General features: G+C 46.4%; 1 long non-coding RNA gene across 2 annotated transcripts in view; it reads right to left on the bottom strand.

Moving 5' to 3' along the window:
- The window catches only part of LOC144688408 (uncharacterized), a 116,239-nt gene that overhangs the window by 25,075 nt on the left and 80,204 nt on the right, over positions 1 to 10,960 (bottom strand). The window lies entirely within an intron of this gene.

Genomic DNA, 10,960 nt, shown 5'->3' with positions numbered 1-10,960 from the left:
TGTCCTCCAGCCCTCTGGGATTTCTGCACTCCGGTAATTCTGGCCTCTTGACCATCCCCAATTTTAATCGCTCCACACTGGTGGCTGTGTCTTCAGTTGCCTGGCTCTGGAATACCCTCCCTACGTCTTTCTGTCCCTCTACCTCACTTTGCTCCTTTAGGACACACCTAAAAACCTACCTCTTTGCTCAAGCTTTCAGTCATCCGGCCCTAATATCGCCTCATGTGCCTCGGTGTTTTATAATGCTCTTGTGAAGCATCTCAGGGAGATTTTATTATGTTAAAGGTGCTATATAGGTACAAATTATTTTTGTTGTCATTTGGTACACTCGGTTTCCTTTTATGAAACAACCGAAACCCATTTTGTCACACACCTTCCTCCTTTACCCATCACATCTTCCTGCACTGATCTTTGTCCTGTGTTTATTCTGCTCTCATTTCCATCTCTTTTGTTTCTTGTTCAGCCTTTCCTGACCTCTTAGGCTGGTGTCTGATACGTTCCCTAATCTTGACTAGAACAACTATCAAAAACCAAGTCAGCTGCTCACAGCACAGGCACTGCACTAATCTTGGTTAGAAGGTGAGCCTTTGCGAGGAATCATGCCAGATTCGGCAGCTGAACCTAGGCTCTAAAGTTTGGAATCCCCTCCCTAAGCCTCTCTACATCCATGCCTCCCTTTAAAAAGCGCTCCTTAAAAACTACCTCATTGAACAAGTTTTTGTTCGTCTGTCCTAATCTACCTTCATGTGGTCTGGCGTCGAATTTCATTTGATAAATGCTCCTGTGAAGTGCCTTGACACGTTTGGCTACAATAAAGGGGCTTATCTAAATGCTGTTGGTGTTGGTATCCTTATCTGAGTGCTTATTGTCACAAGTGTCTCAAGTACCACTGGAGGGCAGTGTGGCACACAAATAGACTTGGCAACTCTTTCACAAGCAGAAATTTGCAAGCACCAGAAAGTGCTGAGGCTCAAATACCTGAGGAAGACTCGATGAGGTGAGGAAAGACTCAGCCAAGTGTCACAAAGGTCCAAGATGTAGCCATATTTGCTTGGGATTCAAAAGCTGCTTTGAATACCAGAATTGTCTTCATTTTCCTATGATACAAAACGTGAGTAAGGTCATAGACCTGAATGTTAACTCTGATACACTCGCCACAGGGGTTACCTGACCTGCTGAGTATTTCCAGCATTTTGCGTTTTTCTTAGTAAACCAGATTTGTTACATAGTTATCTTAATCGAGGGTCAAAGGGAAAGAGTAGGGCCAATTGGGGACCATAGAGGTAATGTGTGTGAGGACCCAGAAGACGTGGGTACAGTCCTCAATGAATACTTGGCGTCGGTCTTCACAATGATAAAGGATGACGCAGGTATAGACACCAGAGCTGAGGACTGAAATATTAGAGGAAATTAGAAGAGGTACTAACAGCCTTAAAAGTGGATAAATCCACAGGCCCGGATGAGATGTACCCCAGGCTGTTGAGGGAGACAAGGGAAGAAATATCAGGGGCCCTGGCAGAAATTTTCAAATCTTCTCTGGCCACAGGTGAGGTGCCAGAGGACTGGAGCACAGCTAATGTTATCCCGTTATTAAAAAAGGGAGGAAGGGATAGACCAGGAAATTACAGGCCAGTCAGCCTAACCTCAGTGGTGGGGAAGTTACTAAAAAGAATTCTGAGGACAGAATATATCTACACTTGGAGAGACATGGATTAATCAGGAATAGTCAGCATGATTTGTTAAGGGAAGGTCATGTTTGACAAATTTGATGGAATTTTTTGATTGGACAGGAGTGTTGATGACGGTAATGTATTTGATGTGGTCTACATGAGCTTTAACAAGGCACTTGATAAGGTCCCTCATGGCAGACTGGTCAAGAAAGTAAGAACCTATGGGATCCAAGGCAAAGTGGCACGTTGGATCCAAAATGAGAGGCAAGAAGCAGGGGGTGATGGTAGAGGGATGTTTCTGTGACTGGAAGTCTGTTTCCAGTGGGGTTCTACAGGGCTCGGCGCTGGGGCCCTTGCTGTTTGTGGTGTCCCTAAATGATTTGGGCTTAAATGTAGAGGGTGTGATCATGAAGTTCACAGATGACAAGAAAGTTGGTAGGATGGTAAATAGTGAGGAGGATAGCTGTAAACTGCAGGAGGATGTCAATGGACTGGTCAGGTGGGCAGGGCCGGAAAAGTGTGAGGTAATGCACTTGGGGAGGGCTAACAAGGCAAAGGATTACACTATGAATGGTAGGACCCTGGAAAGTACTGAAGATCAGAGGGTGTGCATATCCATAGATCCCTGAAGGTAGCAGGGCAGGTAGATAAGGTGGTTAAGAAGGCATATGGGATACTTGCCTTTATTAGCCGAGGCATAGAATACAAGAACAGGGAGGTTATGCTGGAACTGTATAAAATGCTGGTTAGGCCACAACTGGAGTACTGTGTGCAGTTCTGGTCACCATGTTATAGGAAGGATGTGATTGCACTGGAGAGGATGCAGAGGAGATTTACCAGGATGCTGCCTGGGCTGGAGGGTCTGAGCTATGAGGAAAGATTGGATAGACTGGGGTTGTTTTCCTTGGAGCAGTGGAGGTTGACAGGTAACTTGATTGAGGTGTATAAGGTTATGAGGGGCATAGATTGGGTGGATAGGAAGGCACTTTTTCCATTAGTAGAGGGGTCAATAACCAGGAGGCATAGATTAAAGGTAAGAGGTAGAAGGTTAAGAGGGAAGTTGAGGAGAAATTTTTTCACCTAGAGGGTGGTGGGAGTCTGGAACTCACTGCCTGAAAGCGTGGCTGAGTCAGAAGCTCTGATAACATTTAAGAAGTATTTAGATATTCACTTGCATTGCCATAGCCTCCAGGGCTATGGGCCAAGCGCTGGAAAATGGGATCAGTGTAGTCAGATCTTTATTGACCAGCACAGACATGATGGGCCAAATGGCCTCCTTCTGTGCTGTAAACGTCTATGAGTCCATCACCGTTCAAACAGGAATGCAGACTGGAAGGTCCAAATTCTGTGCTTCAGGCATCAAGATGTAAATGTTTTCCGCAAATAGATCCATTACTATGGCTTACACAACTCTTCATTTACTTTATCTCTTTTTCACCATGGCTTTTGTAACCAGGATAGATACACAAGAACGGAGCAGGAATAAACCACATATCCCATCGAACCTGCTCCACTACTCAATATGATCATGGTTCATCTTGGGCTTCAACTCCACTTTCCCACCCACTCCCTTTTTCCCTTGATTCCCTGAAAGACCAAAACTCTGTCTATCCCAGCTTTAAATGTATTCAGCGATGGAGCACTCGCAATCGTCTGGGGTAGAGAATTCTAAAGATTCACGACATAGAAAATAGGAGCAGGAGTAGGTCATTCAGCCCTTGGAGCCCGCTCCATCATTCAACATGATCATGGCTGATCCTCTATCTCAATGCTGTAACCTCCATACCCCTTGACACCTTTAGAGTCTAGAAATCTATCTATTTCCTTCCTAAATATATTCAGTGACTTGGTCTCCAAAGCCCTCTGTAGTAGAGAATTCCACAGGTCCATCACCCTCTGAGTGAAGAAGTTTCTCCTCATCTCAGTCCTAAATGGCCTATCCCATGTCCTGAGACTGTGACCCCTCGTTCTAGACCACCCACCCCCAGCCAGAGGAAACATCATCCCTGCATCCAGTCTGTCCATAGTGTCAGAATTTTATACATTTCAGTGAGATCCTGTCTCATTCTTCTAAACTCCAGTAAATACAGGATTAGTCAGCCAAATCTCTCCTCATATGACAATCCTGCCATCCTAGGAATCAGCCTGGTGAACACTCACTGCACTCCCTCCACGGCAACTATACCCTTTCTTAGGTAAGGGAACCAAAACGGCACACAGTACTCCAGACCCAAGACCCGGTATGACACCCTTGCTCCTGTACTCCAGTCCTCTCACAATGAAAGCCAACGTGCCTCTGAGTGAAGGAATTTCTCCTCATCTCAGTCCTAAATGATCGGCCCCCTCATCCTGAGACTGTGTCCCCATGTTTTAGATTCCCCAACCAGTGGAAACAATCTCTCAGCATCCACCCTATCAAACCCCTTCAGAATCTGAGAATCTCAGAATCGCCTCTCATTTGCACGTGCCTCACCGGTGTTTATGCTCCACATAAGCCTCCTCTTTCTACTGTTTTAAACATAATCTTCTATTCCTTTCTCCCTGTGTTTATTCCGCTTTGCCTTAAATGCATCTAAGCTAGTTACCTCAGCCACTCCCTGTGGTAGCAAGTTCCACATTCTGCCCACTCTCTGGTAAGGAAGCTTCTCTTAAACTCCTCACTGGATTTATTAGTGACTATCTCCGATTTAGAATCCCTATTTCTAAACTCCTCAACAAGGAAAAAGATCTCTTTGTCCAACTTATCAAACCCCTTTATAAGAATGTGGAACTTGCTAGGATTGAAGGATGAAAGAGTGTAGCAAGTCAGGAAGTTTCAGGGATGGAAAGATAGAGTTTAAGGCCTAGGCAGCTGAAGACAGAGGAGCGATTAAAATGGGGGGTGCTCAAGAGGCCGGGATTAGATGGCTGCATGGATCTGGAGGGGGGGAATATGGGACTGGAGGAAACTGCAGAGATAGGGAGACGTAAAGCAATGGAGGGGTTTGAATATAAGGATGAGAATTTTTAAAATCAAGGCGGGAGCTGATGTCGGTCAGTGAGCGCAGGACTCTTAGGGGAATGGAATTTGGTGCGGGTAAGGATTTTGCAACAACCTTCTAATTATATTATATTGTTCATATTACATAATAAAATGTTTATATCATTAACAAGGGCGCATAATTTTTCTCTTAGTCACCATGACCAGGACCAGACATCCTGTGGTACCTTTGGCAAGTGAATCTAGACAGTGACGATGCATTAGACCCATTTATCCCTTTCCCCAAGCGTGCACACACATTCCCAGCAAGGGTTGTTGGACGGTGATACAGAGTGTGGTGCTGGGCAATATTCCCCTTCCCGGGGCGTTAAATCCAATCACAATGTCACTAGCCCCTGGCAACCAGCTCAGCACCAAGTGGGAGTCGAGCCCGGGACCTGCCTGATTCCTGCGACTCAGCAATTTTCGAGATGCTTTTTATCCTCTCAAACCTTAATTATTATTTTCGCGTGTCAGCCCTGGCTCTTGCGTCTTGAGTTCGTTTGCGCGTTCAATCCCCCACTCCACACGGGTTTGAGAATGTGTGACTTCGCTGGGTGTCTTAGTGCGGCAGTGAAGGAACGCTATCCTTCGGATGACATGCTAAACCGAACCGTGAAAGATCCCCCAACCACCGTCAACAAAACAGATTGCCTGGTCATCCACCTGGCTGGTTTTTGCAGGCCCTTCATTGGTTACAAAATGCTTCGGGACAATCCCGAGGACGCAACAGGTGTTATATAAATTCAAGTTCCCCTCTTCCTCTATGCCCCAAGCTCTGTGAGATCGAGTTGCTTTTCAGCTTGAAAACAAAGTATTTTTGTTGGCTGAAAACTGCCTTTTAAGTGTTGATATTCAGAAGGAAGGTTGATGTATTCAGATGCATCTACACCAAGAGGAGCTGGTGCCAGGCTGTACACTCGGTACTGGCCCTTATTGTCCCGAGAGTTACCCAGTAAATTATTCTGCAGCGATAAGAGGGTTAATATCAGTCGCTGAAAAGGGGCAGCTCACGTTTTGGAAAATTGTTAAGTTAAAAACAGGCGCAAAATTACAGCACACAAAATTCTACATATCCTGGATTCCTGAGAAATGAGTGGAATTTTCTGAAAAAAACAGGTTACTTGCTGAACAGGAAGCGAGTGTGCTATAGCTATACGGAAAATCACATTTACAGATGTTAAATGGAAGAAAATAGGCGTCTGCTTTGAAAGCTATGGGGTCCTTCAGTCCTCCTCGGGCAAATGAATGGCCTCGCAGTCCAAGATGTACGTCAGTAAAATGGGCAGGTTATTTTCGAACGTTCTATTATTAAAAGGAAAAGTTGTGAACTTCCCAGTGCGCAACAATGGGGCCTTGGTGTTTAATTAACACAGCAGAAATCAGAACGGGCAGCAGCATGTCACCAGGGGATAACTAGAACTCAACAACTGGGTGTGGCTGCGCAGTTTAGGACGCTGTGCAAATTGGGTGTCCTGAGCAGGAAGGACATTAAACACATAAGCAAACAAGAAGCCAGTAGGTGACCTGGAGGGGAGGTTAATCTGGCATCGGCGCTAAAACATTAAAAAGTGCTTTCAGGTTCCAGGCCAGCTGCATCCCTCAGGAACAAATCTCGTTCCTAAGATGTCAACTCTCCTGCACTCTCCAGCTCTCCCTCTATCCCTCTTGACGGAGCCCTCCAGACTCCTGTTCTTCCTTTAACTAGAAAGTTTTCTTGGAACCTTTCTCCTGTTCTTCGGCCTGGTTTTGGCTTCTTCTCTAGTTTGGGACTCGCTATCGGTCCCTCTCCTATGCTACTTCTGGCAGCTCCTTACAGCGGAACTGAAAATCCTTTTCTGTCTCTGTGGGTCCCTCCTGCTGCTAGACAACAGGATAGCTTTCCCTGTGGTGGTGGCATAGTGGCATTGTCACCGGACTAGTTAATGGAGAGACTCTGGGGACCTGGGTTCAAATCCCACCAAAGCAGATGATGAAATTTGAATTCCATTAAAAACATCTGGAATTAAAAGTCTGATGATGACTATCATAAAGACCCATCTGGTTCACTAATGTCCCTTTAGGGAAGGAAATCTGCTATCCTTATGTGGTCTGTCCTACATGTGTCTCCAGAAAATGCCCTCTGAACATGAGCAATAAGTGCTGGCCCAGCCAGCAAAACCCACATCTCATGAATGAATAAAAACAAACTAAACCCCACAGAGTTGCAGGCATCAGTTTAAAGAGAAACTGAAACTTGGGTCCCCTTAATACAGAAATATAAATTAAAATTAATCTTAAAGCTAAAACTCATTCCTAAAGCCCACAAATACAAATATAACTTACTTGAACTATCCCTAGTTCCCAATAGTTTTTTTGACAAGGATCCTAAATGGTCTCATGGAAAGTGACTATGGGTGGGATTGTTGCCTGAGTTTTCCTCTCCTGATGTTAATACTGGGCAAGTTAGATCCTAGAGTGAAACCTGGCTTGGTAGATCCTAACTTTTCTTTGTTATGATCGCAGCTGGTGTTACTCCTGGGCAAGTCAGGTCTCAGGGTGGAAGTTGCCTTGATAGGTCTTAACGTTTATTTTTAGTTTTGAAACGTGGAGGGTGGCTACTGATGGAGGGCATCTAACAACGGCCTACACTTGCAAATTCTCTGGTGTGAAGCATTGTGTCATATTTAGGTGCGAGAGCTGAACCCTCAATAAGGCTGGTGATAAGAGGGTTACAGCTTTTGAAATGTGGCTTTGTCAAAGGGCCCTTAGAGTCGGCTGGAGAGAGTGATGCTTAACATATGAGGAACGTTTGAGGACTCTGGGTCTATACTCGATGGAGTTTAGAAGGATGAGGGGGGATCTGATTGAAACTTACAGAATACTGAAAGGCCTGGATAGAGTGGATGTGGGGAAGATGTTTCCATTAGTAGGAGAGTCTAGGACCCGAGGGCACAGCCTCAGAGTAAAGGGAAGACCTTTTAGAACAGAGATGAGGAGAAACTTCTTTAGCCAGAGAGTGGTGAATCTATGGAATTCATTGCCACAGAAGGCTGTGGAGGCCAGGTCATTGAGTGTATTTAAGACTGAGATAGAAAGGTTCTTGATTGGTAAGGGGATCAAAGGTTATGGGGCGAAGGCGGGTGAATGGGGTTGAGAAACTTATCAGCCGTGATTGAATGGCGGAGCAGACTCGATGGGCTGAATGGCCTAATTTCTGCTCTGCCATTGCACGCAGTGAACAGAGTAAGATGTCTATGGTCCCTTGTGGACAATGGCTAATTAAGGATGGATAGATTCTCCAAATGCTCTCCCATTGAAACACGGTCCACTTGCCCCACTTTATTCCCCAGAATCAGATCCAGAACTACATCTGACCTCTTGGGGCTGGAAACACACTGATCAAGAAATGCCTCTAGTACACAGTTCAGGAATTCATCCCCCTCTTTGTCCTTTACACTGTTACTATCCCAGCCAATACTAGGATAATTAAAGTCCCTTCTAGTCACCAATGCAGGTCTATAATTCCTGGAGTTCCAGGACAATCCAGGAGGGCTGGTAACTCTATAACCAGAGAAGTTTTAGATACAGAACATTACAGTGAGACCATCACAGATTAGACTTTCGAGGAGGATGTCACTGTGCATCGACTGATTGTAGCATTTTCACAGTTGACATAAACCATGAAGCCTGCCAGAGATTTTAAACAAAGTTGTCCAAAAAAACCCTCTTAGCCTTGCAGGGATGAGCTTTTATTAAACTACAGGTGCACATGAGAAATATAGTTGGGTTGAATCACAAGGTTCAGCAAAAGTAACAAATACATAAGAACATTTACGGTAAAAACCCTTTGTCCACTGTTTCAATGAAGGAACTTGCATTTATATAGCACCTTTCAGGACTAGAGGATATCCCAAAATGATTCACAGCCACTGAATTACTTTTGAAGTGTAATCACTGTTATTAGATAGGGAAATATGGCAGCTAACTGGTGCACAGCAGGATACCACAAACAACAATAAATGCATCAGCTGTGATGCAGTTGCTACTCTTGCCTCTGAGGTAGAAGGTAGTGTGTTGAAGTCCCATCCAGGGCTGAGCACAAAAATCTAGGCTGACACTCCCAGTGCAGTTCTGAGGGAGTGCTGCACTGTCAGGGCTAACACTCCCAGTGGAGTACTGAGGGAGTGCTGCACTGTCAGAGCTAACACTCCCAGTGGAGTACTGAGGGAGTGCTGCACTGTCAGAGCTAACACTCCCAGTGGAGTACTGAGGGAGTGCTGCACTGTCAGGGCTAACACTCCCAGTGGAGTACTGAGGGAGTGCTGCACTGTCAGAGCTAACACTCCCAGTGGAGTACTGAGGGAGTGCTGCACTGTCAGAGCTAACACTCCCAGTGGAGTACTGAGGGAGTGCTGCACTGTCAGAGCTAACACTCCCAGTGCAGTTCTGAGGGAGTGCTGCACTGTCAGAGCTAACACTCCCAGTGGAGTACTGAGGGAGTGCTGCACTGTCAGAGCTGACACTCCCAGTGGAGTACTGAGGGAGTGCTGCACTGTCAGAGCTGACACTCCCAGTGGAGTACTGAGGGAGTGCTGCACTGTCAGAGCTGACACTCCCAGTGGAGTACTGAGGGAGTGCTGCACTGTCAGAGCTGACATTCCCAGTGCAGTTCTGAGGGAGTGCTGCACTGTCAGAGCTGACACTCCCAGTGCAGTTCTGAGGGAGTGCTGCACTGTCAGGGCTAACACTCCCAGTGGAGTACTGAGGGAGTGCTGCACTGTCAGAGCTAACACTCCCAGTGCAGTTCTGAGGGAGTGCTGCACTGTCAGGGCTAACACTCCCAGTGCAGTTCTGAGGGGGTGCTGCACTGTCAGAGCTAACACTCCCAGTGCAGTTCTGAGGGGGTGCTGCACTGTCAGGGCTAACACTCCCAGTGCAGTTCTGAGGGAGTGCTGCACTGTCAGGGCCAACACTCCCAGTGCAGTTCTGAAGGGGTGCTGCACTGTAAGAGCTGACACTCCCAGTGCAGTTCTGAGGGAGTGCTGCACTGTCAGGGCTAACACTCCCAGTGCAGTTCTGAGGGAGTGCTGCACTGTCAGGGCCAACACTCCCAGTGCAGTTCTGAAGGGGTGCTGCACTGTAAGAGCTGACACTCCCAGTGCAGTTCTGAGGGAGTGCTGCACTGTCAGGGCTAACACTCCCAGTGCAGTTCTGAGGGGGTGCTGCACTGTCAGGGCTAACACTCCCAGTGCAGTTCTGAGGGGGTACTGCACTGTCAGAGCTAACACTCCCAGTGCAGTTCTGAGGGAGTGCTGCACTGTCAGAGCTAACACTCCCAGTGCAGTTCTGAGGGGGTACTGCAGTGTCAGAGCTAACACTCCCAGTGCAGTTCTGAGGGAGTGCTGCACTGTCAGAGCTAACACTCCCAGTGCAGTTCTGAGGGGGTACTGCACTGTCAGGGCTAACACTCCCAGTGCAGTTCTGAGGGGGTACTGCACTGTCAGAGCTAACACTCCCAGTGCAGTTCTGAGGGAGTGCTGCACTGTCAGAGCTGCTGCCTTTTAATGGGATATTAAACCCAGTCCCTGTCTGAACCATCTGATGGATGTAAAAGATTCCATGGCACCATTTCAAAGAAGAGCAAGGGAGTTATCCCGGGTTCCCTGGTCAATATTTATCCCTCAATCAACATCACCAAAACAGATGATGTGGTCATTTTCACAATGCTGTTTGTGGGAGCTTGCTATGCGTAAATTGGCTGCTGCATTTGTTACTGAATTGAGTGATTTCAACCCACTGATTTTTCTCACATGTGCACCATTGGCTTAAGAAATCCTCGGGCCAGTGAGGCTAGAGTTTTATTTTTGGACGATTTCATATAAAATCAGTGTTAGATCTCCTGCTTTGCATCAAGTGAGAAAGCTTCACTCAGTTGCTGCACAGTGACACCCTCATCATTTTGTGTGACAAGCGCTGTGCCCCCTCCTCTCCCGATGCCAGTAGCTGTGTTATCCCTCTTACACCCTTTATTCATGGGTGAACTTGGCCAGGGATAGATATGCAAAGGAGTTTCAATGGAATGCTACCGGCGCAAGGTACTTCAATAGCACGGAGAGACTAGAGAAACTGGGATTGTTCTCCTTAGAGCAGTGCAGGTTAGAGGGAGATTCAATAGACGTTGTTCGAAACTAGAGGAGTTTTGACACAGTAAATAAGAAAAAAAAAAATTGTTTTCAGTGGCAGAAGGGCTGGTAACCAGAGGACAAAGATTCAAGATCCTTGGCAAAAG

This window comes from Cetorhinus maximus, chromosome 13 (assembly GCF_964194155.1).
Source record: "Cetorhinus maximus chromosome 13, sCetMax3.hap1.1, whole genome shotgun sequence".
NCBI lineage: Eukaryota > Metazoa > Chordata > Chondrichthyes > Lamniformes > Cetorhinidae > Cetorhinus > Cetorhinus maximus.
This window is presented reverse-complemented; position numbering and strand designations above follow the sequence as displayed.